Consider the following 15,041-nt stretch of genomic DNA (forward strand, 5'->3'; position numbering starts at 1 on the left):
GTTCAACAGAAATGAGAATTAGAGAAGAAATTATTTTTACTCTAGTAAAATGTGTCTTGTAGGGTGAAAACTGAAGTCTGAGTAAAGTGAAAGATAGGCTTCAAAGTTCAATTCACATTTTTAATTTTTATATTTTCATGAATAGTCTCAAAAACTCAGCAAAAGAGATGACTCCCTTCTTATTTTACAACTGTAACTCCTAACAAGATCCTTGTCAGTATCATTATTTTCAACTTTATTAATTTCTCCTTTAGTTTACCATTTGTAAAACTAATAAATTCCCATTTGTTTAATGTGCACACTCTAACATGGACCTGTAACAATAAAAAAGCATATATTAATGTTTATATATGTATTTATGTATGCATGTATTGTATATATCAGGCACAAGCATATAGAAATGATTAAAAGTTAATATCAAGTAAAAGAAATTCTTCAAATTACAAGCTAATATATTTACTAATATAAGAATAACTAACACTTATTGGTTCTCAAAATCCATCAGACACACAGTTTCCTTTCATGTGTTAATGTATTTAATCAACAGAATATCATGAAATAGGTAGTATTGCTTTCTCTGTCTTATGAATGAGGAAACTGAACATTGAAAGGTTGTATAACTTGCCAAGATCACAAAGCCCACATGTGAAATACTTGAATCTAGACATCCCAGCTCTGGAATCTGGGCTTTCTGTGAGTGTAGCTGCCTGTTTGTTACAAATATTTGTGTTAAGCCCAGCACTGTGGCACACACCTATAATCCCAGATGTGGCTGGGAGGCTGAAGCAAGAGGATCGAGAGTTCAAAGCCAGCCTCAGCAAAAATGAGGCACTAAGCAATTCGGTGAGACCCTGTCTCTAAATAAAATACAAAATAGGACTAGGGATATGACTCAGTGATCGAGTGCCCTGAATTCAATCTGCATATACCAAATATATGTGTATATATATTTGTGTTAAATTATCTATGTTAAAATTCTTTTTGTTGTTGTCATTGTTGTTGTTTGCAGGTCTGGGAATGGAACTCAGGGCCTCACACATGCTAGGCAAATGCTCTACCACTGAGCCACATCCCCAGTCCCACTAAAATATCTTGGTGTCATGGTCACTTGTCTAGTTTAAGCCACAATCAACTTTGCACACCCACTGTTTGTGGAGTACTGATTCTGGAGTAAACACTGTAATTGGTTTTGCAAATTCCAGTATGTCTCCATTAGAGTTTGGGTTTTAAGTGTCCCCCAAGACCTGTACATTAAAGACTTGATTCCCAGCTTAGCACTATTGAAAGTGATTAAATCTTTAAGACTTGGGACCTAGCGGTAAATCTTAGGTCATTGGGGGCGTGTCCTTGACCGAGATTGTGGGAGTCCAGTACCTTTTTCTCTTTCTCTTTGCTTTGTAGCTGTCATGAGGTGAGCAGTTTTCTCTGCCACACACTCCTGCCATAATGTGCAAAAGTCATGTGTACGGTTGTGTCCATGGACTGAAACCTGCAAAACTATGAAACAAAATAAACCTGTTCTCTTTTTAAGTCAATTATCTCAGGTGTTGTGTTCCAGTAAAGGAAAACTGTCTAACACAGGCACCAGTGGCTACACAGAATATACCCTAGTTGTATTTGGAGAGGAAGCAGGAGGAGCCTAGGAAACAACAACTAAATGAGGCTCTTAAAAATCAGGATAGGATTCCTCGATGTGATGATACTGCTGGAAGCAACCAGAATTAGGTACTGCAGATGAAAATGGGCCAGAGGAATACAAAATTTGGTGGGGAGGGGCACAGAGAGAATATTCTATCTTCTCTCTTTCCTTCCTTCCTGGCTTCCTTCCTTTTTCAAAAATATTTTATCCAACACAGTTATTGAAAATTTAAGGCCACATCTTAAAAGGGCTTTTCTCACGCCTCCTTGGTTCCACACATGAAGTGTCACATGAAAATAGCCACACTTCCAGCAGAGCTATGGCAAGCATCGAGTCTTGGACTCATTCAGCTTACACAGCTTATTATACGTGTGGAATGATTTGTGATCTCAATAGCCTCTTAAAAAGAAAGTATTTTGGTTCCATTTTAATAATTTCCGAAATTATTAACATTTTGAGTAAACACAACCAAAAGTTTGTAAGTCCCAGCCAGGAAAGATTTACAGAGTCGGCCTGGTTCTTAACTCCTATTTCCAATAACAGCTGCACATGCGCCATTGATAGGCTGGACAAGGCATGCTTTCATTCAACACCTTCTAATTCTCGTCAGGGAGAGCAGAGCTGAAACATGTTCAGATCAATCTGGGGCAGAAACTCTCTGTGTCAACAGTATTAGATGTGGTGATTAACAACACGCATTCTTTGAATGTTCTAAAATGGTTTCAAAACATCTGGCACACATCCCTAGAAGTTGTGTCTCATAGGAACCTAGGAAAGGAAGCAAACCTCCAGTTTTCAGGAAAGAGAAAAGAGACTGATAAAATCTAGGTGACTGGGGCCAAGTCAGGCTCTTCTCTCTTTGCTGTCTTACATCTCGTTTCTGTTCTCCTTCACCATGGCGACAGTAAGCTTACCTCGTCTTAGTGTCAATAAGCTCACTGGCATCTCAGTGTCAGAACAGGTCGGCAGGAAAGAGGTGTTTGCCGTGGTGACTATTCAGTTGTATCCTCTTTCCTTGAGGAACACTGACACAATTGAACCTGCTGTTGCTAATGGCAACTACTCTGCTGGCCCTTGCTATGGAGGGTTCACCAAGGAGACAATGTACATGCCTCTACCTTCAGTTTATCATTCATCCTTCCGCACACATCAGTGGTGTGACCAGGACCTGAATTTAGCACTTCAGTGTCCTGCTCTGTACTGAAACCCTTTGCTATTCAGAGGCATGGCTGGCATACAATTAACCTCTCAGGAATGTTGCCACAACTGCCAGTAACGACAGCATGAGGATACTTCACTTTGCTCTCACATCTTATGTTTGGCCTGTACGAAAAGAAACTCATAAATAAATCCTGTCAGTTTTATTAACCGTTCTTCTGGCCTAACAATGTTTTCAGTTTGTGAGGGGTGCCAGGATTGTAAACGCTGATGGCCTAAGCAGACTGGGTTGGCCAAAGTTGATTGTGCAAAAAGAGAGGTAGTGGAAGCATTATCCTCTTAAGTGAACGCCCTGGCCTTTGTAGGGGCCACAACAAGAACTGGTCAGGTTAAAGCGGTTAAGAAATCATAGTCCCCCTCTATAAGCCCTTCCTAGAAGTGTAAAGACCTGAACAGGGGCTCCACAATAGGAGCTGGAGCAAGAAAGCTTCCTGATTTCTAGGAAAGGATACAGCAGAGATGAATCATCATCCCAACAGGTGTATGCAAATGAGCAAAAGCCATTGGTGCAGTTAAGCTGATGAACTCATCAGAGTGAAGAAGTCAGGCCAAGGCAGAACTGGGCTATGTGGGAGGGGTGAATGGTGGGGAGGGGATGAAACATTTTCTGTGACCTAAGAATTCTAGGGTGTCCTTGGAAAATTGAAGGGAAGCACCCAGGGCTAAATATCCATAGGCATTCCGGGATAAACTTGCTCCTATCACCCAAGTGAAAACAGATTAAAAAAAAACAAAAGGTCCAAAGCAAACCCCCAACAATGTTAAACATCAGAGATTATTTTTATGAGTTTTCTACTGCCATAGCCTCAACAACCAAAGCTCTTCATCTGTGATTTTGATTCCTAGGTTGCAAGGGTAGTGGTTTAGTCCCTAATCAACTCTCTAGACACAAATGTGAATGTTCCTTGGCCCCAGGATCATCCTCGTAGCCTAAGATTGCTTGTCTACTGAAACTTACCTCCTGGCAACTTTAAACCGAGGGAAATTATGGCCCACAGGCCAAACCCGACCTGAGGCCCTTTGTTGTAAATAAAGTTGGATTGAATGAAGCATGGCCATGTCCATTCACTTATGTTTTGTCCACAGCTACTTTTGTGCTGTAAAGGCAGAAAGCGTAGTGCAGACTGTGACCGTAATGCCCACAAATTTAAAAATACTTACTATCTGGTCTTTTACAGAAAAACTTGGCCAAGTCCTGCTCCGCAATTTTCCTTTTCAATTCAGTTTTCATCTTCTCTTTACTGTCAGGTTCATTTGTCAGAAAAAGTAGCAAATTTCCTTGACATTAAAATTTTCCAATTGTAAAACATTTCAAACATAGAGCAAGGCAGAAAATACTAAAACTCTTATGTGTCCACCATGAAGATGAATACAATATTACGATTTGCCATCTTTATTTTGCAACCTCTTTCTATTTTGTAATATAAAGTATGTGTGTGTGTGTATATATATAGATGTATGCACACACACACACACACACACACACACAGAGAAAGTTACAGTACCCTCCTCCCATTTTTCTTCTACCCTCACTGAGTGGACCAGCATTCTGTATATCATTCCTGTTGCTGTTTTTACTACTTACATTTTGTGTATTAGTGCATATTTGCATATTTAACAAATATTTCCCTAGTTTCATTCTCCACATTTCTTTTTTTTTGTTCCTAAAATACATATTTGAGATTTTATGCATGTGAATATTTGTAGAAGTCTCTTCATTTCTGTTGCTGAATATTAAAGCATTGTTAATGCTTTAATATTATTAATGAATAATGCAATAATGCATTATTCATTTATCTTACTGAGGAACAGTTGAGCTGCTTCAACTCTTTCACTACTGTCAATAGTGTTGTCCTGAACAGTTTTGTATGTGCTTATTTATGCCCATCTGCTAAAGTGTTTCTTTAGAGGACACATGAAGAAGTGGAAATTCTGTACAACTTGAGTTTGAATAAGTTTTGCCAAGTTGCTTTCCTAGTATTTGCATCAATATTCTCTCCCCCTGGGAAGACGTGAGTCTCTAATGCTGCACACAATTGCTCACACTTGATGTTACCAGATTTATTACTTTTTGCCTATCTGAAAAACTTGAAATGACATTTTATAATTTCTGTAAATTGCATCTCTCTGATTACAAGGGGTTCGTACATCCAGTTCAAATGCAGTGGTCTCATGACTGAAAAGGAATACATGAACTTATTCGAAGTGACAGAAATTAAAATATTGGGAGAGGAAAAATTAGAAGTTATAATTATGTATTTTCTGAAAAGATTTCTTCATGAAAAGAATAGGAAGTAGCTAGAAATTTCAAAGCAGAAATATTAGTGCATCCCACATGACTCAGAAGTTTGAAATCCAAATGGATTCATTTACTTTCCAAGTGGCATTGCCTAAGTGGAACATTGACCATCGTTTTGTTCCAGGAGAAATTTAATTTCATCTGGAAAAATTATATTATGTTTTTTTAAAAAAGATTTTCAGCCAAAGAAGAAATGATGCTAACATTACTTACTTTGACTTCTGGATAGCAAAAGTATCATTTGGGAATTTGTAATCAAAGTTCTTAATCTTTGAAGACATTGTTGTAATAAGTTCAGGATTAAGAAATGTTAACACTGAGGCAAGGTGGCAGTGGAGAACGGCATCAATAAGAAAACGGATGGGAAATGTATGGGAAAACTCTTTGACAGCTTGTGCTTATATGTATGCATTGCTTCTCTCTCAGCCATGTCCACTTGGGAATGAGGGGAGGATGTGGTTTCTAGACCCTGAGCTGCCTATGTTGTGACCTCTCCTGACTCACTCCCAGGCTTCTCTGGGTTTCCCAAATGGCACTTGCGGCCCTCTGCACCACGTTGCTGTTATAAGAAATACGGCACAGAAAATCAAGCACGAATCAAGAAGTCTCTGAGCAAAAGGTACCATGAGCTTTATTTGAAAAAAAAAAAAAAAAAAGAAGAGATTATGGGTGATCCATTAAGCATTTTGTAGCCTGTGCCATTGTTCTCTGCAGCCATTAGGAAGTGTTTTTTGTTGTTGTTGTTTTGTTTTTATCTTAATAAGGATTTTAGGCTGTTGCCTGAGAGATCAGTCATGCTGCAGTGATTCCACACTCTGAAACCCCCTTCCTCCCCCCATTGTGTGTTCCAGAAGAGCTAAAATAGCAAATTACACTTTGCTACAAGCAGAGTATAGATTTTCTGCCTATGTATACACAAAAATCAGAAAAGACTGTCTAAAACACTTTGAGTAAAATAAAAACCATCCTGCCCATGCACTCCATCAGCTTTTCCTGCTCACTCTTCATCCAAGCTGCTTCATTTCACTTGTTGAATCAAGTGTTGGTAACAATGGTGACAGGGCACATATAAAATTGTATGTCCCCTGTTTATTTCCCCTGGTATTCAGAAGAACATATTTCTTCTTTCTCTTCAGTCTTTCAATCTCCTTTCTTGAGTCTTCTTCCTGTTTTCCTTTGGTAGGTGGGCAGTCTCTAAGTATTTTTTCCATAATCCAGTCTTCTTATTCCTCATATCTCTAAGAATTTTATTCATGCTCAGGATTTCAACCACCAGATCTCTGCTCATGACTCTCAGACTCTATTCCTCAATGCCCCCTAGGCACCTGAAATTCTGTGTGTTCCAAGCCTCATCATATTTTCCCACTCATCTGCTCCTCCTCTGACACAGTTTCAATATCAAGGAGCACTACAACATTTTCCCTTTAATCTAACCCAGAAAGCTGAGAGGCATATCCTGTTCATTTACTACTAGAGAGTTCCTTGCTAACATAACCACAGTTTGTTCAGGCATTAAATTCCAATTTCTTCATATACCATGCACATACCATAGGATGGATAACTGGTTGGTCCATGTCAATTAGCTGTCCCACTCTGCTTGCAGGTGATTGATTTAGGCATGCACAGTGATGCAAATGTGATGCATAAGATAAAAGGTACAGCCTCCTGGGGAAGAATTTTATTCCCTGATGAAAAGAGACATGCCAGGAGAATACTGTTCTGGTTTTAGGTTGTAGTTGTATAAGGATTTGATGACTAAGTCTATGGCAGCCTCCATGAAGGTACAAGTATGTGGTGAAAGTCAATATTTAAGTGAAAGCACAAAATGGAAAGTAACTGCATTCTTTATTATGTCATTCAGCTATGGAATTAACCAGTCCTGCACCTGCTTATCTCTGAACTTCATGTTTGTGAATTACCTCTTCAATATCTAAGTTGCTTTGGTTCACTGGAGATCGTCCTAGTTTACCTTCTCACATGTTAAGTCCATGGACAAGCCCTCGTTGTCTTTCACGACTCACTCTAAATCCCACGGTTCGTACTTTTCTTTCAGGTCCTCATCACTCTTAGAACAGTGCTCTCACTTGCTTCCCTGTCTCCAGACTCACATAGTCTTGGACGTACCTTCTTGATTCTTATCAGAATCAATGTTATAACACTCAACTCTGTCTATATTATTCCTTTAAATTAACCCTTCAAAGAGTTCCCATCTTTTATAACTTCAAAGTCCATGGGCAGGATGTCTAGGCTTTCTGTGATCTCTGTCCTCTCCTTGGTATCATCGTATTAGTACCTCTTCACCTTACATCTTATGCTTGAAACACCCAAAACTAAGTATTTTACTCCTTGGAAGGGTGTTTTCCTGCTCCAAACATTTGTGCATTTTCCTTTGCCTGATAATGTTGTTTCTCTTACCACTGTTGGTCATTTGGGTTTCACTACAATGTTATTTGCTTTGTGAAGCTTTCCCTGTTTCCTACACTATTCATTTTTGCCACAGTTCTAACTGCCTTGGTATAGCCAATAGACACCCTGTAGCCATCGTCTGTGCATTTTCTCCCTTACTTGAATGTAAGTCATTGGAAGAAAGGGTATTTGATCTTTGTTTCCATAGTGACTTATAGTGGATCTAGAGAATACTTTTGAATGCTTATTAATGTATATACAAATGAAAGACTGGACGAATGAATGGATTTTTCCACCAATATAAATGTGGTTTTAAAGAATTATTCTTAAAAAACTAAAACCCAGTTTGAGATTGGGTTACATTTTCAATAGCAGTCATAATTTTTACATAAGTCTGTAATTATAGTGATTTAATACTATCTAGCCCTCAAAATCAGAAGAACATGCAACTTCTAAAACTGGCACTTAAAAAAGTCTAATAAATAGTTGTCTATGATTCAGTAGCAATTGTTTGCACAGGTTCTTATTTTTCTTCTATTTCAAAATGTTGTCCATTCTTCCTTCTTCTTTGAATTACTGCCTTGACATTTGTTTGTTATTTCTCATCTATCATAACAGCTCTCTTGGGCATAAATGGTCTTCAAATGGGCACATGTCTAATCCTAAGGGTTACATGCAGGCTTTCCAAGGAGCATGTCTTCACAGGTAGTTTGCGGAATATTCAAATTTTCAACCTCCAATTGTACCTTTTCTTCTAAGATACCTACTTTCAAAAGTGCCTATCTTGAGACAAAAACGTTCCCTTCCTGCCTCATTGGGCATTCCCTTCCACTACTTGACAACAGAAAAGGATAGCTCCCATCACACCCCCTCTTACCATGGTGTATTGACAGTGCTTATTCCTCTTTCTAGAAAGGGGAAGTATTCACTCATAAAAACATGCATAACCAAAAGTCTCCACACATGGGGCATCTCTTTAAGAGAGGTAAATTGCTGAAATGAATGTTTCTTTAATAATTATTTACCAAATTCATAATATACTTTTGCTACTTTGAACAAATATTCATTCTAATGAATAATCAATCCACAGAGGGGAAAAGATCCAATATTTCAAAAGCTTTATGGATACAGAATGAAAATTAAAATTTACAAGCATACTATTGTCACAGAAACAATGACAGAATGAAAAATAAAAGATTATTTTCAAATATAAAACCTTTAGGAAAACTAGAGTAAAACATGAATTTTAAGGAGAAAAAGATGTAAAATTTTGCTTTAAAAGAGTATTTCTGCATGCATTTTTTAAAGAAAATGTGTAATAGTGGGCATAAAATAGTTATGGTATTTAGCTCTCTGGAGACATTAAAAAGATTTTATTTTGAAATGTCTGGTTTGTGATATTCTTTGAATGATATCCGCTGCAAATTTAAAAGTCAATTAAAAATATGTGAGAGGTTATATACCCCTCACATATAGATTTAGAAATAAAAATGTTGGAGAGCAGCACACTAAAGCATATTGAAGTATATTATTATATTATTACTTTTAAATATGAGAATTGCATTAATCATGCTGGGCAAGAAGAATGAGTTATCCATGACTTCTTTGATACATAAAAATTTTATGTCCACATTTAAATGTTATGAGGAAAGACCTCAGGCTTCATTCCTCTCTGATTCACTCACTCATGTCTCTCAAATTCTGCAACTTCTCTTTCCTGACAGTTTTTCAAAACACTCTGTTGGCTAATGGGTCCGGAGAGGACTGGAAAATCCCATATTAAGTAATTTAATTGAAACAAGAAGTCTGGTTCACTTGGTGTTAAGTCTTAGGCACCCTGCCTTTTTCAAGTTAGCTCCTATTGACAACTGATGCTGAATTCAGACAAATTAGAGGGCAAATCCAAGGCTCTCAACCAAAAAAAACCAAACATAATCAGAGACAACCAGGAGATTTGAAACATGCCAATGGATATGGAGTTATGGAAAAAGTGAAGAAAAGAGTGTTGAAACATATTAAAAATGAACACCAATACCCAAAGCTCTATTTATGACTCTATAAGAGGTGGCACTTTTATTAAAGTTGCATACATCAATTGATTCATTCATTCATTCTACATGTTCCATGCACTTCCCTAGGGTTTGTGGTACAAGAAGAAATAAGACACTGATTCATCCCAGGAATGAGACAAAAAAATTTAAAAAAGAAAATAGTGACAATAACCTTGGAAAGAGGAGACTAGGTATTTGAGTAATCCATGAAAGATAAAAATGTTGGCCTGAACTTGGGAATAACAGGGATGAAAAATGAAGGAAATATTTTAGTTATCTAGGCTTTAACTTCTTGGGGTGATTGAATGGACAGGAAGCAACTCAGTGAGACCCTATCTCTAAATAGGGCTAGGGATGTGGCTCAATGGTTGAGTGTTCAATGACCAGTACCTTAGTTCAATGACCAGTAACTCCCCCACAAATAAAAATAAGGAAGAGGGGATAATCTAGGTATTTGCTTCAGCCAATTGGATGATGGGACAGGTACTAGTATTTATATTAGAAGATCAGAGGAAGACCTGGTTGGTGGGAACAGTGAGTCTCTATGGCACAAGGAAAGAAAGATATCTGCAGAAGATGGGCCTCAGCAAATGAACCTGACGTGCTGACCAGTCCTGTGGAGGTGATAAGTTCACTTGGGGATAGGGTAAGAAAAGAAGTGGGCTGAGAATGGAACTCTGGTGAACACTGTCTTTTCAATTTTGTAAGGAAAGGAAACCTACCGAATTGAACAAACAAAAGCAAGAAGAGCAAAAGCAGGAAGAGCAAATCAGGTGAGGTGGCAGTACGTGGGGTTACACACCTACAAACCCAGCAACTGGGGAGGCTGAGACAGGGGATCGCAAGTTCAAGGCCAGCTTCAGCAACTTAACAAGACCCTATCCCAAAATAAAAAAGAAAAAGGACTGGAGATGTGGCTCATTGGTTAAGTGCTCCTGGGTTCAATCCCTGGTGAAAAAAAAAATCAGGTAAGGTCAAAGTCTGACAAGTCTTCACTGGTTCACTGGATGGATAAGGATGGATAGAGATAACTGATAGAGGAGTTTCAGAGATGGCAGGTCTAAACCTGGGAGCAGACCGCTGAGGGGAGGAAATGAAGATAATGCATACTGAATCCTGTGTATTATACTTTACAAGGTTGCTGATAAGCCAAAATTCATCTGACTTTCAAAAACTTGAGGGTTCACACTGAGTGAGAGGAGTGGAATAACTAGGAAGAAACAAAAAGTGTTTCCTTCCTTCCTTCCTTCCTTCCTTCCTTCCTTCCTTCCTTCCTTCCTTCCTTCCTTCCTTCCTTCCTTCCTTCCTTCCTCTTTTCTTTTCTCTCCTCTTCTTTCTCTTTCTTTCTTTCTTTTTTTCTTTCTTTCTTTCTTTCTTTCTTTCTTTCTTTCTTTCTTTCTTTCTTTCTTTCTTTCTTTCTTTCTTTCTTTCTTTCTTTCTTTCTTTCTTTCTCTCCTTCCTTCCTTTCTTTCTTTCTCTCCTTCCTTTCTCTCTCTCTCTCTCTCTCTCTCTCTCTCTCTCTCTCTCTCTCTCTCTCTCTCTCTCTTTTCCCTTTGGGGTTGAGGATTGAATCCAGAGTTGTGTGCATATTAAGCACATGCTCTCTCACTTAGCCACACCACCAGCCCTCTTATTTTTTTTTCAAACTCTTTTTTAACCTATTGAGAGTTATTTTATTTATTTTCAAATATCTTTATTGAGATAAAATTCTCAAGTCATACAATTTGCCTATTTACAATGCATAATCCAGTAGTTTTTTAGAGATTCTCACAAGAATAAAACTGTTAGCAGTCATTTCCCATTTCTCTCCCCATCCCTCCCACTTATTCTATATCCCTCTGACCCTCAACCCCAGGTAATCACTTATCCTCTTTCAGTCTCTATATATGTGCCAGTTCTGGACATTTAAACTTTTGTTCTTTTTGTGTCTTCTAAAATGCAACATAAAACCCCAAGCTAAGTCACCCTGACATATCAAACAGAATAGGGTAAATGTCAAGCTGGTGCATGGGCTTGAGGTTCCCTTTACTTATTCTAAGATTTCTTTTGTTTCTGAGGTAATTGATCTTCCCCCAAAGTACCTAACTTACTAGTTCTCTGCAATAAACCTTCATAAACCAAGTCTCTTTCAATCATTACTATACCCCTGGAATTTAGCATAAGTCCTGCTACATAGAAAATAACCAATAAATATTTATTGGATAAATGAATGAATTTCTAATATTTCTGAGAAATTACAGATGCTGTATTTGCTATATTCAAACAACCATAATATAACTGATATTTGAGAAGGGGAAAGCCTGGGAGGTTAGAAGCATCATTCCTTTGCTTTTTATTTGGGAAATAAAGCAACTTTAAGTGTACCATTCATGCAGCAAATATTTACTGAATGCACATGTGCTCACGATGTTTGGTGTCCATTCTGCTTTTTATAACTCTCTGTTTAGATCTTTCCTTGGATCAGCCTAATTATAAATAATGTAAATAAAAAAAGGATTTCTACTGAACTTTTGAAGTATTTGTAGAGAATGTTTCTTGTTAACATCAAACAGAACCAGTTATACCTTAAGCCAAACTTATCAAATATTTTTAATATATTGTTTCTGAACACATGTATTGGCATATTTTTCCAAAAAGCAAGTTTCTATTAACAATATTTATTATTGGTATGCAATACAAATTCAGCAAGGACTCTCTTTTTCTTTAATATGTGGTCCTCAAACTCCAGTATGAACCTGACACACCGGAGAAATGCAGAAATCCAATGTACATACAGGGCAGAATTCTCGTGCTCAAGATCTGAACGAAACCTGACAAATGGCATTTTTTAATATGCACCTCTTACTCTGAAAAACAGAACCTAAGTCATTCATCTCAAATATAATTATCTAGGCTCTGGTCCACTGGCCAGGGCAAACATCATTAATTAAAGCCTCATTAATACAGACCAGAGACTAAAATAGCAATACATAGCAATCAGTGTTGAAGTTAATTGGAATTTAAAACTAATGTCTCTTCTTTCCTTGAGTGATTTTCCCATGTTTAGAGTAGAGGACTTCTCTAATGATTTGTGACGGGAAGATGTGAGAGAGATGGTTTGCAAGTAATTGTGATGTGTGTTTCCATTTAGGATCTCTTTCTTTTCAAGCCTGTGTTCCAAGGCTTCTGCAGCTCCTTGGAGGGCCACATCAGGAAAGGTTCCTGCACAATACCCAGGGGACAGGGTGTGATCCAGGGACTTGACTCATTGCACCTCAGATGTAATGAAGGTTGACATTCATGTACATGTAGAGGCCTGCCTGGATCCAGTTCATTTTGATTTTGCTAACCTCTGTTCCTCCCCTTCCCTCCACTTTTCCATTATGTTTAGTTCTTTCATGCAACACATGTTGAGTTGAAGCTTAAACTGAAAAGAATTCATATGCAGGTATTTATTATGGTTTAAGTGGCCATATAAGGAATTCTCTATATCTAATCTGAAGAAAATCTTGTGTGTTTGTAAGTGATATAACAGGGATGGTAGTGAAGGTGTCAAGAAATCTTTATATTTTAGTTCTGGGATTGAGCCCAGGCCCTCTGCTTCATGTATGCTAAGAAATAGTCTACCATTGAGCTGCACATCCAGTCCAGAGATCATGATCTTTTAGAGTTGAGTCAAGTATTTGAAGGGCTGTCATGTGGAAGTCATAATGAAGCCTTCCTGATCTACTCCAGAGCAAAGTGAGGGCCAATGAAAGGATAGACCAGAGGGCATGTTATGGTTTGGATATGAGGTATCCACCAAAAGCTCCTGTTAATGCAGGAATACGCAGAGGTAAAATGATTAGATTATGAGAGTTGTAACCAAATTGGTTCATCCTGGTTTGAATGGAATGACTGGGTGGCAAATGTTGGCAGGTGGGAAATGACTAAAGGAAGGAGTCACTGGGGGCATGCCCTGGAAGGGTGCATCTTTCTTATGACCCCTTCCAAACTCTCTCCCTCTCTGCTTTCTGACCCTGCCATGAGTAAGCAGCTTTTCTTTGCTGATTCCATTCCCCAGAATGTGCTGCCTCACCTTGGTCCCAAAACAATGAAATGAGACATCTGTTGACTGAGACTTCTGAAACCACTAAGTTGTTCTATTCAGGTATTTTGGTCGCAGTGACACAAAAGTTGAACAGGAACAGGAAGTTTTCTTACTCAGAACATATTTTTAAAAATAGCATTTTAAAAAGTGAATGATATCCAGAATAGGTAAGTTCATAAAGACAGATTGCAGATTTGTGTTTCCAGTTTTTGAAAGTAGAAGAAATAAGGAACACTCTTTACTAGGTACAAGTTTCCTTTGTAGTAATAAAAATATTTTGGAACTAGGTAGCATTGCAAAACTTGGAAAATTTACTAAATGCCACTGAGTTGTTCACTTTAAGGGTTACTTTTTTATTTATTTTTTCTTAAGAGACAAGGGCCTCACTATCTTGCCCAGGACAACCTCCAAATCTTGAGCTCAAGTGATCTTCCTACCTCAGCCTCCTGAGCAGTTAGAACTACACGAACATGTTACCATACCAGACTAATATGGTTAATTTTATGTTGTGTGAATTTCATTTCAATTAAAAGAAACTACTTATTAAGAAAATTAACGGAAATGGGAGACTTTAAGAAATTTTTATTTTAAAATTATTTGACAAAAAAATCAGTTTTGGTTACAATCTAAATCCATAAAAATCAAATAGTCTCATAAGCTAAAAAAGTACATGAATTCATAGCACATTAAACTATGTATCTAAGAAAATATGTAAATGAAGGTTTGCAATTATTCTTTTTTATTGTTAAAATCTATTCTTTTTTGTTGTTTTTAGATATACATGACAGTAGGGTGTATTTTGACATATTGTACCTACATGGGGTACAACCCATTACAATTTTGATCCCATTCTTGTGGTTGTACATGATATGAAGTTATACTATTCACGCATTCATATATGAGCATAGGAAAGTCACGTCTGATTCATTCTACTATCTTTCCTATTCCTATCTTCTCTCCCTTCCCTTCATTCCTCTTTGTCTAATCCAATGACTGTCTACACTTCCCCTCCCTGTTCTCCCTTGTCATGGGTTAGCATCCACAGAGCAGAGAGAACATTCAATCTTCGGGTTTTTGGGACTGGTTTATTTTACTTAGCATGGTATTTTCCATTTCTACCCATTTACCAGCAAATGCCATAATTTCATTCATCTTTATAGCTGAGTAATATTCTATTATGTGTATATACTACATTTTCTTTATTGTGATTATTCTTAAAGAAGACAAAAAAGAGACATCTGTACTGGTTGGTACTATGTATGAGCCAAGTTAATTGCTTTTCTTTTTAACTATTTAATCATTTACCTTTAAAATAATAACATTTTGTTAACAAAAAAATTCTACTTATAGAAACTTTGG

At 37.5% G+C, this 15,041-nt stretch overlaps 1 protein-coding gene across 1 annotated transcript in view; it reads right to left on the minus strand.

Annotated features, from left to right (window-relative positions):
• The window catches only part of GREM2 (gremlin 2, DAN family BMP antagonist), a 106,121-nt gene that overhangs the window by 4,363 nt on the left and 86,717 nt on the right, over positions 1–15,041 (minus strand). The gene's annotated exons all lie outside the window — the stretch shown is intronic.

Source organism: Sciurus vulgaris (assembly GCF_902686455.1).
Source record: "Sciurus vulgaris genome assembly, chromosome: 12".
Taxonomy (NCBI): domain Eukaryota; kingdom Metazoa; phylum Chordata; class Mammalia; order Rodentia; family Sciuridae; genus Sciurus; species Sciurus vulgaris.